Consider the following 14,869-nt stretch of genomic DNA (forward strand, 5'->3'; position numbering starts at 1 on the left):
TTTGGCAGGAGGTTAGGAAGTGCAGCTCAGTTTCCACCTCATTTTGTGGGCAGTGTGCACATAGCCTGTCTTCTCTTGAGAGCCAGGTCTGCCTACGGCGGCCTTTCTCAATAGCAAGGCTATGCTCACTGAGTCTGTACATAGTCAAAGCTTTCCTTAAGTTTGGGTCAGTCACAGTGGTCAGGTATTCTGCCACTGTGTACTCTCTGTTTAGGGCCAAATAGCATTCTAGTTTGCTCTGTTTTTTTGTTTGTTCTTTCCAATGTGTCAAGTAATTCTCTTTTTGTTTTCTCATGATTTGGTTGGGTCTAATTGTGTTGTTGTTGTTGTTGTCCTGGGGTTCTGTGGGGTCTGTTTGTGTTTGTGAACAGAGCCCCAGGACCAGCTTACTTAGGGGACTCTTCTCCAAGTTCATCTCTCTGTAGGTGATGGCTTTGTTATGGAAGGTTTGGGAATCGCTTCCTTTTAAGTGGTTATAGAATTTAACGGCTCTTTTCTGTATTTTGATAATTAGCGGGTATTGGCCTAATTTTTTGCTGTTTGTTTTCTGTTATAGGGCCAAAAAGATTGGAGAAGTGGTTTACCCATACATCTCCGTTTTGGATAGATAGCTCTTCGTGTTGTTGTTTGTTTAGTGTTTTCCAATTTTCCCAGAAGTGGTTAGAGTCTATGGATTCTTCAATTACATTGAGCTGATTTCTGACTTGCTGTTCCTTCTTTTTCCGTAGTGTATTTCTGTATTGTTTTAGTGATTCACCATAGTGAAGGCTCAGGTTTTCCGGGTCTCTATGTTTTTGGTTGGATAGGTTTCTCAATTTCTTTCTTAGGTTTTTGCATTCTTTATCAAACCATTTATCACTGTTGTTACTTTTCTTTGGTTTTCTGTTAGAGATTTTTAGATTTGATAGGGAAGCTGAGAGATCAAATATACTGTTTAGGTTTTCTACTGCCAAGTTTACACCTTCACTATTACAGTGGAACGTTTTGTCCAGGAAGTTGTCTAGAATGGATTGAATTTGTTGTTGCCTAATTGTTTTTTGGTAGGTTTCAACACCACTTTCCTTCCATCTATAGCATTTCTTAATATTATTCAGTTCCTTTGGCTTTGATGCCTCATGATTGAGTATTGCTCTGTTCAAGTAGACTGTGATTTTGCTGTGGTCTGATAGGGGTGTCAGTGGGCTGACTGAACGCTCTGAGAGACTCTGGGTTGAGGTCAGTGATAAAGTAGTCTACAGTACTACTGCCAAGAGATGAGCTGTAGGTGTACCTACCATAGAAGTCCCCTCGAAGCCTACCATTGACTATGTACAGACCCAGCGTGCGACAGAGCTGCAGGAGTCGTGACCTGTTTTTGTTGGTTATGTTGTCGTAGTTGTGCCTAGGGGGGCATATGGGGGAGGAAATGCTGTCACCTCCAGGTAGGTGTTTGTCCCCCTGTGTGCTGAGGGTGTCAGGTTCTTGTCCAGTTCTGGCATTTAGGTCGCCACAGACTAGTACATGTCCCTGGGTCTGGAAATGATTGATTTCCCCCTCCAGGATGGAGAAGCTGTCTTCATTAAAGTATGGGGATTCTAGTGGGGGGATATAGGTAGCACAAAGGAGGACATTTTTCTCTGTTGAGATAATTTCCTTTTGAATTTCTAACCAAATGTAAAATGTTCCTGTTTTGATTAATTTAATAGAGTGAGTTAGGTCTGCTCTATTCCAAATTAGCATACCAGCTCTCTGTAACCTAGAGGGCAACCAGTGGGTCCGTCTCCTCTATACCATGTTTCTTGTAGGATGACAAAGTCTGTATTTCCGATTTCTTTGGTGAAGTCCAGATTCCTACTCTTTAGGCCAAAGGCAGATGACCTCAGTCCTTGGATATTCCAGGATGAAATAGGCTTTGTGTTCCATAAAGTGTCTAATGTTGTTGGTTGTGTGGTTTGGCCTCAGTCCAGTAATTGTGAGCAGAGCCTGCTGAGCATCTGGTACATGCCATTGGCTTGGGCTAGTGTAAGAGTGGGTGTTGAGCCTGTTTGCCTGCTCACGGCCTGGGCGTATGTGTGACTTTCATGTTGAGGCCCTCTTTGTGGGAGTGGGGGGCTTGGGGTGGGTAGGAGGGGCATAGGTCTGATCTGAGGGGGCCTAAATGGGGTGTGGGCATGGTTGACTTGGGGGGGAGTTAATTGGTGGGGGTGGGGGTGTAGATGTGGCTGATGGTGCTGTGGTCTGGATGTAGGTCCTCTCTGCGGGGGTCCTCTATGTGTAGGTCCTGGGGGGGGTCCCGCAGGTCTGGGAGAGTGTCTCGCTGGTATGGGCGGGGTGTCTGTTGATCTGTTGCTCCTGTGTGAGGTGTTGGGTCTGCGGTTGAGGGTGATATCCTTTAGGGTCCGGGCGAAGGTAGGCACTGCTGCCTTGTATAGGTGGACCTGGTAATAAAGGCTGTTCACGTCCAGGGTGTAGTGGTGGGCCAGGTAGACATTTGGTTTTGAAGCACAGTCACAGGAAATACTTGCGTTTACCCGCTGTATGGTAGCAGGGTGGAAGTCTTTTCGTGGTAACAGGGTTGAGATAACCACTTGTGCATTGGGGAAAGTAGAAGAAGCTTTTTCTATCACTCCCTTGAGTGCTGTGGCCACCCTTTCCTGCTGTGTTCTCAGGTCATTTGTGCCTGTGTGTATTATTATGTGGCTGGGTGATCCTAGTCGGTCCTCAGACAGAAGGTTTAGGGCGCGCTGGGTGTTTGGACACCAGAGTTTAGACACTGTGTGTTTTGGAAAAAGTTTATTTTCTTGTATGTATTTCCCGTTTTAGTCCATAAGGAGTACAATCTGTGGCTTGTGTATGTCCTCAGTGGGTGTGGGGGGGTCGTCATGAGGGCTATCAGGGTGTCTGACAGAGGGGTTGCTCAGAGGGGTTGGGGTCCCCAGGGCTTGGGGTTTTTCATTTGTTTGTCTGGGTGTGATGTCGAGGCTATGGTCAGGGTCTAGGGTGTACTGTTCTGCTGGCTTCTCTGCGGGGGTGGCCAGCTCTTTAATGGGTTGTTCTATGTCACCTGTCATCGTTCTCACCTTCTCCTCCAGCACTCTGATCCTCTCCTCTAGTGCTCTGTTCTTCTCCTGCTCCTGCTCTTTCTCCTGTTGATGTTGTCTCACCACAGTCCAGAGTGCAGACATGTCTCTCTCTACCTCCAGCTCTCCAGGTCTAGTTAAGGGGGTGTTGTTGTGCTGGACTTTTGTCTGGGTCTGTGCTGACTGGAGTGTGTTCACCTGCTGTTCCAGCTCCACCTGCCTTACCTCCAGCTGGGTGAATTTATCCTTCATTTCAATGAGGGAGAAGTACTCTGTGCTGGGAAGTTGACTTCCTGCTTGGGGTTGCTCTGTGGGGTTATTTAATGAAGAGGTCTGGTCTGACCTGCTCGGGGTGGGGGTATCTTTCTCAAGGGAGAGCTTCTCCTGCTGAGCTATTTCTTTGATTAGGTGAAAGTCCAGCTGGAACTGTTTGGTGCTGCCTTGAACCAAAACGGTTCCAGATTTATAGAGATTAATATTAGACGACTCAGAGTCCTCGTTGTCCAGTATCCTGAGTTTCCACCCATCGCTAACACCCCCCCTCTTAACAGAGGGGTAGTGTGCTAGTATAGCACTGTGCCATGCCAGGGGATGGTCTGTGTGGAAGATAAGGTTGCTTATGTTCCCATTTTTATAAAAATCAGCAAAAAGTATCTCCTGATTCCCCAAAAGAAGTTTCATTTTGTACTCTTTTGTACTCTCTCTCTCTCTCTCTCTCTCTCTCTCTCTCTCTCTCTCTCTCTCTCTCTCTCTCTCTCTCTCTCTCTCTCTCTCTCTCTCTCTCTCTCTCTCTCTCTCTCTCTCTCTCTCTCTCTCTCTCTCTCTCTCTCTCTCTCTCTCTCTGTCTCTAGATATACAGTGCCTTCAGAAAGTATTCACACCCCTTGACTTTTTCCACAACTTGTTGTGTTACAAAGTGGGATTAAAATGGATTTAATTGTAATTTTTTGTCAACAATCTACACAAAATAATCTGTAATGTCAAAGTGGAGGAAAAATTCTAACATTTGCAAAAAAAATGAGAAATAAAATACTAATATATCTTGATTAGATAAGTATTCAACCCCCTGAGTCAATACATGTTAGAATCACCTTTGGCAGTGATTACAGCTGTGAGTCTTTCTGGGTAAATATCTAAGAGCTTTGCACACCTGGATTGTAAAATATTTGCACATTATTCTTGTTAAAATTCTTCAAGCTCTGTCAAGTTGATTGTTGATTATAGCTAGACAGCCATTTTCAAGTCGTGCCATCGATTTTCAAGCCGGTTTAAGTCAAAACTGTTACTCGGCCACTCAGGAACATTCAATGTCATCTTGGTAAGAAACTCTAGCGTATATTTGGCCTTGTGTTTTAGGTTATTGTCCTACTGAAAGGTGAATTTGTCTCCCAGTGTCTGTTGAAAAGCAGACTGAACCAGTCTGTGCTTAGCTCTATTCCAAAAAAAACTCCATGGTCCTTGCCGATAACAAGCATACCCATAACATGATCCAGCCACCATAATGCTTGAAAATATGAAGTGTTACTCAGTGATGTGTTGTGTTGGATTTGCCCCAAACATAACGCTTTGTATTCAGCAGATAAAGTAAATTCCTTTGCCACACTTTTTGCAGTTTTACTTTAGTCCCTTATTGCAAACAGGATGCAGGTTTTGGAATATTGTTTATTCCGTACAGGCTTCCTTCTTTTCACTCCGTCATTTAGGCTAGTATTGTGGAGTAACTACAATGTTGTTTATCCATCCTCAGTTTTCTCCTATGACAGCCATTAAACTCTGTAACTGTTTTAAAGTCACCATTGGCCTCATGGTGAAATCCCTAAGCGGATTCCTTCCTCTCCGGAGGAAGGACGCCTGCATCTTTGTAATGACTGGGTGTAATTAATAACTTCACCATGCTCAATGGGATATTCAATGTCTGAATTTTTTTTTTTTACCCAACACGTGCCCTTCTTTGCGAGGCATTGGAAAACCTCCCTGGTCTTTGTGGTTGAATCTGTTTGAAATTCACTGCCTGACTGAGGGACCTTACAGATAATTGTATGTGTCCATGCAACTTATTATGTGACTTGTTAAGAACATTTTTACTCCTGAAATTATTTAGGCTTGCCATAACAAAGGAGTTGAATACTTATTGATTCAAGACATTTCAACATTTAATTTTGTATTAATTTGTACAAATGTCTAAAAACATAATTCCACTTTGATATTATGGGGTATTGTGTGTAGGCCAGTGACACAAACTCTCTGTTTAATCAATTTTAAATTCAAGCTGTAACGCAACAAAATGTGGGAAAAAGTAAAGGGGTGTGAATACTTTCTGAATGGACTGTATATTGAAGTAATTTGTCTGAAATGACAGCTGATATATATATATATATATATATATATATATATAGACTCCCTACAAACTCCTCAACAGCATGAATGACTGTAGAAGAAGACCTACAGACTACATACAGTCCAGGCACTGTTACAACAGTATAAGAGTAAAAGTTGTTGTCACGTGACAAGATGGTGTATTGAACACACAGCGGTGCGAATCACCTCAAGATCAAAACGTAATATTCAATATCAGTAAGTTAGACTAAATATTAGCACTTAATATACTTGTGGGTAATAACATTCAATCTGGATAATAACACAAAACAAATCATAAGGCTAGAGAAAAGTATCAACAAATATTACAACAACAAGCAACACTCAAACATGACGGAAGATAAACGGGGAGAATCAATCTCCAAGAGAAAACACGACTCCTCGACGGATCCAGATGATTTACGCTTTTCACCACTGGGACTGGTAAGTGTGGAAAGCGATCTGTTGAAGTCGATAAATGACAAACTGGGCCTACTAGAGTTGGGCAGTAAGGAGGTAAAGGAGTTGAAGGCGAGTCTTGAAATGAGTGATGAAAAATCTGCAATAATAGAGAAAGATAGAAAAAGCTAAAAGGGGCGGTCACTAAGATGGAAACGGACGTTAGGGAACTTAAACAGGAGAACAACCTTCTGAGAGAAGCCTTACTAGACATACAGACTAGATCGATGAGAGAAAATCTAGTACTTACGGGTATCCAAGAAAAAGAAGGAGAGGTTACCGAAAAAATTGTGAAGGACTTCTTTCTTACAGCGCTTCAAATCTCACTCGATGCTGTTGATAAAAATCCAACTTGAACGTGTACACTGTTTCGGACAGAGATATGAGCGTCCAATCGTTGCCAAATTTGCTTTCTTTAAGGATAAAGTAATGGTTAAAAGCCTAGGTAAAAGACTTGCTGGCACGAAAATATGCATGAATGATCAGTTCCTGAGGGAGATTGCAGAATGGCGCAAAGTTCTGTACCCAATCTTCAAGGAAAATAGATTAAAAGGGAAGCGGGTTGCTCTCGTAGTCGATAATCTGTATATTGACAACCAAATGTTCCGCGACACAAAGACTACTCCATGGCTATTCTGAAAGTTCTAATAGAGGAGTCGAATAATGGAAGACCCAATACTAGCCATGGTAGGGATTGTAATAATAAAACACGTTTATAGTATGTATAGTATTTTATAAATGGATAAGAAAGGATAACAAGTGAAATAATACATCTTCAAATATAACTAATTAGAACATAAGTACTCAATCAACATAGTGGAGATAAAAACATAGCAAACAGAAGATATAGAAGGCACAGTATGTGGGTATGTGTGGATGTATTGTGATGGAAGGTGTGTTGTACGTTTTTGTGTTTGGAAAAGTGTGGCGTTAAGTGAGTGAGAAAGGAAATGGTTTGATATCCCAGAACCAATGTGTGTCTGTGAGCAGGGGTTGTGAGAGAAAGAGCATTCAATGTAGTGCAGATGAGGGATATGCATTTTAAAATAAAGTATACATCTAATATATTTTTTTATTGTCCTATCATGATGGAACGGTCCCCAACCCTATATCCTAGACACCCACCTGAGCGACCCATACACCAAAGAGAAGTCCCCATCTGTTTTATGGACCTGCTGTGAGTTGCCTATATGCAGCCAAAACAGAAAAATAAATGCAGTCAGAGACCTACTAGAGCAGCACCGCCCCCTCAAGATTCTGAGTCTGCCTGGCAGGGTTGGTCCTACAAAGCCAGAGCCCCCTGATGGGAGAGCATAATATACAAGGAAATTCTTAAAGCTGCTACTGAAAACCTTGACGACCTTGTACTTAGCCGGTGGGGATTCCAGTGGGGTACCCCCACTCAGGTAGTGGCTGTACTGCCAACACTGGCTGCAGTAACCCATGGGGAGGGGGTCACACTCAGACAATCAGAGAGGGGGCATATTATTGTGGCCCTGGTGGCACTTAATAATCAAAGGTCTGACTGCACGGAGATGCTTGGGAAAATGGTTACAACGGGCGACCAGAGGGTTTGTGTTTCAGCGGAAGAGGGTGGATCTGATCTCCATCACCTAGGACTTGACATAGGTTAATCAAATCTGACATTTTTGTCAATTTTTGCTCAATCTTGCATGCTTTCTCAAACAGCTGTAACGATTAGTTACCGGAGTGTAACTCCAGTTCTATGAGTGGAGCGGAGCCCCATAGGGGAGCTCTGCTCCTAGTGGTTTACCCTCTGCCCTAAGGCAGCAACAGCCTGAGACAAAATTATGCACACACCTGCAGCCAATAGGAGTACAGGTGTCCCTATAAGAGGGGATGCCTCCCCTCAATCAGCCTCCCGAGATATTTTTCTTCAGCGAGACTAGAGAGGGTCGGCAGGGCCTTAAGTCCTATGGGGCTCCGCTCCACTCATAGAACTGGAGTTACACTCCGGTAACTAATCGTTCTATATCGTGGAGCTCCGCCCCATAGGGGAGCTCTGCTCCTAGTGGTTTAAGGCGGAGCGTAGCGCTCCAAAATGTACTCCCTGCCGAGCCTAACACTTCCCATCGAAACGAGAAGGTCAGGCCTAGCAATGGCTGCAACCAAGTCCCGCAGTACTGCAACTAAAAACCCCTACGGGCGTCACAATATACCGCGTCATCGGTTAAAGACCCGCCCCACCTAGTCCAATGGCAATGCCAATGACTAGTGGGCAGATCACCAGAATAGAAGCCATACTAATCTGTACTAGCAGATAGATGTGCCTCAATATCCTGTGAAAACACTACCGACCACTAATGGAATGACACCAAGTGTCACTCTACATTGTGAACGCGGTAGACCGCCTCACTCACTCAATGGAATCCCAGAGATTAGTGGGCAGGAACAAAACATGGGTCATACTAAACTGAACAAGCAGATAGATGACCTCACATTCTGTCAATCAACGCATGCCTCTACTGTACTGAACCTGTCAGTCAGGATTCATGCCACAAAATATGTTTTCTTATCCAAAGCGGACCTGATGAAAACCTTGTCCATAGTCCTGCTTTTTCCTCTCTTCCTAGCTCAAGATCTCCCTTCAGCTATGCTGAGTACAGACCAAGCCAAAGAGTTAGAAAACACATCTATCAAAAAACACGTCTTCCTAACCAAAGCGGACCTGATGGAAACCTGTGTCCACAGTCCTGCTTCTCCTCTCTTTCTTGCTCAAGATCTCCCTTCAGCCACGCTGAGTACAGATCGAGCCAGAGAGTTAGAAGACATATCTAAGAGATAGAAACTGATAAATGGAGACGGCGTCGACCAGGATGCTGCTCTACAGATATCCTCTACCCCTGTTCCTCTGAAAAGGGCAGTAGAAGCCGCTACTCCACGAGTGGAGTGAGCTCTGATACCCTGAGGCAATTGCCGCCCCGCTGCCTCATAAGCTGTCTCAATGCCTTCACAAAGCCAGTGAGACAACCGCTGTTTTGAAAGTGGTCTACCTAGTGCAGCCGCACCGTGACACACAAACAACTGAGGCGATGACCTAATCGCCGCAGTGCGCTCGACGTAACACGCCAAAGCGCGTACCGGGCACAGGCGATGGAGCTTTTCCTCAGTCCTCTCTCTATGAGGAGGAGGAGAAAAAGCCCACAGCTCCACGGTCTGTGACCTATATGAACTCTTAATAACCTTCGGCACAAATGCCGGGTTAGGACGTAACACTGCTCTGCTCAGGTCACCATTGATGGCCAGGCAGTCAGGTCTCGTCGAAAGAGCACACAAATCAGTTAGGGGAAGTGACGAGCTCTACAGCAGAGTCTCAGCACTTAATCGCTGGTTGAAAACTGTTTTCTGCCCCTCCCAAAAGATAACATTTGTGGATAATTGGCCCTCTTTCTGGGACTCACCCACAAACAGGATCAAGCCTGACCTGCTGAGGAGTGACGGACTCCATCCTAGCTGGAGGGGTGCTCTCCTCTTATCTACCAACATAGATAGGGCTCTAACTCCTTTAGCCCCACAGTGAAATAGGGTGCAGGCCAGGCAGCAGGCTGTTAGCCAACCTGCCAGCTTAGTGGAGTCTGCCAATAGCATAGTCAGTGTAGTCAGCTCAGCCATACCCATTGAGACTGTGTCTGTGCCTCGACCTAGGTTGGGCAAAACTAAACATGGTGGTGTCCACCCTAGCAATCTTATTAGGATAAAGACCTCCTCCATTCCTGCCATTATTGAAAGAGATCGTGATACCTCACATCTCAAAATAGGGTTACTTAATGTTAGATCCCTCACTTCAAAGGCAGTCATAGTCAATGAACTAATCACTGATCATAATCTTGATGTGATTGGCCTGACTGAAACATGGCTTAAGCCTGATGAATTTGCTGTGTTAAATGAGGCCTCACCTCCTGGTTACACTAGTGACCATATTCCCCGTGCATCCCGCAAAGGCGGAGGTGTTGCTAACATTTACGATAGCAAATTTCAATTTACAAAAAAAAAAATGACGTTTTCATCTTTCGAGCTTCTAGTCATGAAATCTATGCAGCCTACTCAATCACTTTTTATAGCTACTGTTTACAGGCCTCCTGGGCCATATACAGCGTTCCTCTCTGAGTTTCCTGAATTCCTATCAGACCTTGTAGTCATAGCAGATCATATTCTAATTTTTGGTGATTTTAATATTCACATGGAGAAGTCCACAGACCCACTCCAAAAGTCCTTCGGAGCCATTATCGACTCAGTGGGTTTTGTCCAACATGTCTCTGGACCTACTCACTGCCACAGTCATACTCTGGACCTAGTTTTGTCCCATGGAATAAATGTTGTAGATCTTAATGTTTTTCCACAAAATCCTGGACTATCGGACCACCATTTTATTACGTTTGCAATCGCAACAAATAATCTGCTCAGACCCCAACCAAGGAGCATCAAAAGTCGTGCTATAAATTCTCAGACAACACAAAAATTAATTGATGCCCTTCCAGACCCCTTCTGCCTACCCAAGGACGTCAGAGGACAAAAATCAGTTAACCACTTAACTGAGGAACTAAATTTAACCTTGCACAATACCCTAGATGCAGTTGCACCCCTAAAAACGAAAAACATTTGTCATAAGAAACTAGCTCCCTGGTATACAGAAAATACCCGAGCTTTGAAGCAAGCTTCCAGGAAATTGGAACGGAAATGGCGCCACACCAAACTGGAAGTCTTCCGACTAGCTTGGAAAGACAGTACCGTGCAGTACCGAAGAGCCCTCACTGCTGCTCGATCATCCTACTTTTCCAAATTAATCGAGGAAAATAAGAACAATCCAAAATTTCTTTTTGATACTGTTGCAAAGCTAACTAAAAAGCAGCATTCCCCAAGAGAGGATGGTTTTCACTTCAGCAGTGATAAATTCATGAACTTCTTTGAGGAAAAGATCATGACCATTAGAAAGCAAATTACGGACTCCTCTTTGAATCTGCGTATTCCTCCAGGGCTTAGCTGTCCTGGATCTGCACAGCTCTGCGAGGGCCTGGGATCGGGAGAGACACTTAAGTGTTTTAGTACTATATCTCTTGACACAATGATGAAAATAATCATGGCCTCTAAACCTTCAAGCTGCATACTGGATCCTATTCCTACTAAACTGCTGAAGGAGCTGCTTCCTGTGCTTGGCCCTCCTATGTTGAACATAATAAACAGCTCTCTATCCACCGGATGTGTACCAAACTCACTAAAAGTGGCAGTGATAAAGCCTCTCTTGAAAAAGCCAAACCTTGACCCGGAAAATATAAAAAACTATCGGCCAATATCGAATCTTCCATTCCTCTCAAAAATTTTAGAAAAAGCTGTTGCGCAGCAACTCACTGCCTTTCTGAAGACAAACAATGTATACGAAATGCTTCAGTCTGGTTTTAGACCCCATCATAGCACTGAGACTGCACTTGTGAAGGTGGTAAATGACCTTTTAATGGCGTCAGACCGAGGCTCTGCATCTGTCCTCGTGCTACTAGACCTTAGTGCTGCCTTTGACACCATCGATCACCACATTCTTTTGGAGAGACTGGAAACCCAAATTGGTCTACACGGACAAGTTCTGGCCTGGTTTAGATCCTACCTGTCGGAAAGATATCAGTTTGTCTCTGTGAATGGTCTGTCCTCCGACAAATCAACTGTACATTTCGGTGTTCCTCAAGGTTCCGTTTTAGGACCACTATTGTTTTCACTATATATTTTACCTCTTGGGGATGTTATTCGAAAACATAATGTTAACTTTCACTGCTATGCGGATGACACACAGCTGTACATTTCAATGAAGCATGGTGAAGCCCCAAAATTGCCCTCGCTAGAAGCCTGTGTTTCAGACATAAGGAAGTGGATGGCTGAAAACTTTTTACTTTTAAACTCGGACAAAACAGAGATGCTTGTTCTAGGTCCCAAGAAACAAAGAGATCTTCTGTTAAATCTGACAATTCATCTTGATGGTTGTAAAGTCGTCTCAAATAAAACTGTGAAGGACCTAGGCGTTACTCTTGACCCTGATCTCTCTTTTGACGAACATATCAAGACTGTTTCAAGGACAGCTTTTTTCCATCTACGTAACATTGCAAAAATCAGAAATTTTCTGTCCAAAAATGATGCAGAAAAATTAATCCATGCATTTGTTACTTCTAGATTAGACTACTGCAATGCTCTATTTTCCGGCTACCCGGATAAAGCACTAAATAAACTTCAGTTAGTGCTAAATACGGCTGCTAGAATCCTGACTAGAACCAAGAAATTTGATCATATTACTCCAGTGCTAGCTTCCCTACACTGGCTTCCTGTTAAGGCAAGGGCTGATTTCAAGGTTTTACTGTTAACCTATAAAGCGTTACATGGGCTTGCTCCTACCTATCTTTCCGAGTTGGTCCTGCCGTACATACCAATACGTACGCTACGGTCACAAGACGCAGGCCTCCTAATTGTCCCTAGAATTTCTAAGCAAACAGCGGGAGGCAGGGCTTTCTCCTATAGATCTCCATTTTTATGGAACAGTCTGCCTACCCATGTGAGAGACGCAGACTCGGTCTCAACCTTTAAGTCTTTACTGAAGACTTATCTCTTCAGTAGGTCATATGATTGAGTGTAGTCTGGCCCAGGAGTGTGAAGGTGAACGGAAAGGCTGGAGCAACGAACAGCCCTTGCTGTCTCTGCCAGGCCGGTTCCCCTCTCCACTGGGGTTCTCTGCCTCTAACCCTGTTGCAGGGGCTGAGTCACTGGCCTGCTGGTGCTCTTTCATGCCGTCCCTGGGAGGGGTGCGTCACTTGAGTGGGTTGAGTTACTGACGTGATCTTCCTGTCTGGGTTGGCGCCCCCCCCCCCCCTTGGTTTGTGCTGTGGTGGAGACCTCTGTGGGCTATACTCGGCCTTGTCTCAGGATTGTAAGTTGGTGGTTGGGGATATCCCTCTAGTGGTGCGGGGGCTGTGCTTTGGCGGAGTGGGTGGGGTTATATCCTTCCTGTTTGGCCCTGTCCGGGGGTTTCTTCGGATGGGGCCACAGTGTCTCCGGACCGCTCCTGTCTCAGCCTCCAGTATTTATGCTGCAGTAGTTTATGTGTCGGGGGGCTGGGGTTAGTTGGTTATACCTGGAGTACTTCTCCTGTCTTATCCAGTGTCCTGTGTGAATTTAAGTATGCTCTCTCTAATTCTCTCGTTCTCTCTTTCTCTCTGAGAACCTGAGCCCTAGGACCATACGTCAGGACTACCGGGCATGATGACACCCTGCTGCCCCCAGTCCGCCTGGCCTTGCTGCTATTCCAGTTTCAACTGTTCTGCCTGCGGCTACGAAACCCCTACCTGTCCCAGACCTGCTGTTTTCAACTCTAAATGATCGGCTATGAAAAGCCAACTGAGAGACCTGAGCCCTAGGACCATACGTCGGGACTACCGGCCGTGGTGACTCCTTGCTATCCCCAGTCCGCCTGGCCTTGCTGCTATTCCAGTTTAAACTGTTCTGCCTGCGGTTATGGAACCCCTACCTGTCCCAGACCTGCTGTTTTAAACTCTAATGATCGGCTATGAAAAGCCAACTGAGATTTATTCCTGATTATTATTTGACCATGCTTGTCACTTATGAACATTTTTGAACATCTTGGCATGGTTCTGTTATAATCTCCACCCGGCACAGCCAGAAGAGGACTGGCCACCCCTCATAGCCTGGTTCCTCTCTAGGTTTCTTCCTAGGTTTTGCCTTTCTAGGGAGTTTTTCCTAGCCACCGTGCTTCTACACCTGCATTACTAGCTGTTTGGGGTTTTAGGCTGGGTTTCTGTACAGCACTTCGAGATATTAGCTGATGTAAGAAGGGCTATATAAAATAAAATTGATTGATTGATTGATTGAAATCACTGACCCGCTTAGCTGTAGTCAAAGCGAGCAACAGTGCTGTCTTAATAGACAGCATCTTGAGGGGTATTTGATTCAATGGCTCGAACGGCGACTTACATAGCGCTTCGAGTACCAAAGCCAAATCCCACTGAGGAAGCGTGACTCTAGGTGTTGGCCTAAGTCGCCGTGTTCCTAATAGGAAGCGTTTCACTAGAGGGTGGCTAAAGACATTGTCTCTGCCAAACCCCTCATGACAAGCTGAAATTGCTGCTGCAAACACCCTAATAGTGGCAGGCGATTTTTGCTTATCAAACATGAGCTGTAGAAAAGAGAGAATACTCTCCACCTGACAGCTCATGGGGTCTACACCTTGTGTGACACACCATCGTGAAAACACATTCCATCTACTGGCATACATCTTAGAAGTGGAACTGGCACGTGAACCCTGTATGGTCCTGATCACTGCATCAGATAACCCACGGCGCTCTAGCCTGTCCCTCTCAGCAGCCAGGCCTTCAGTGGTTGGCCGATTATGGGCAATTTCCCTATCGTGCCTCCCGCCTGAGACAACGCGTCCCGTCGATGTGGAATTGGCCAAGGTGGCGCAATCAACATCTGACTCATCTCCGCAAACCAAGGAGCCCCCGGGCGATCGGGCGCTATCAGTATCACTGACAGCCCCCCTGACCTCACCCTGGCTAGCAGTGGGAGAATGCAGGACAGCGGAGGGAATGCATACAGGAGAACTCTCGGCCACGGTTGGTGCGCAAAGGCGTCCCTTCCCAGTGGCGGTTCGTCCTGTTCCCTCAGAGAGAACCACAGAGGACATTGCGCGTTCACGCGTGACGCGAATAGGTCCACCTCGGCTCTCCCGAATTGTTCCCAAATCTGGAGAACAATGTCTGGATGCAGACACCACTCGTTGTCTCGAGGACCCCCTCTTGACATGAGGCCTGCTCCTACGTTCAAGTAGCCCGGAATGTGTGCTGCTCTCAATGAGCGAAGGTGCTCGTGAGCCCACAGCCACAATTCCTCTGCCGCCCGATGGAGAGCAGAAGACCTGACTCCTCCCTGGCGATTTATGTGAGCTACTGTGGTCCGGTTGTCTGACCAGACCAGCACATCGCGAC

Source organism: Coregonus lavaretus (assembly GCF_964263955.1).
Source record: "Coregonus lavaretus genome assembly, chromosome: 4".
Classification (NCBI taxonomy): Eukaryota; Metazoa; Chordata; class Actinopteri; order Salmoniformes; family Salmonidae; genus Coregonus; species Coregonus lavaretus.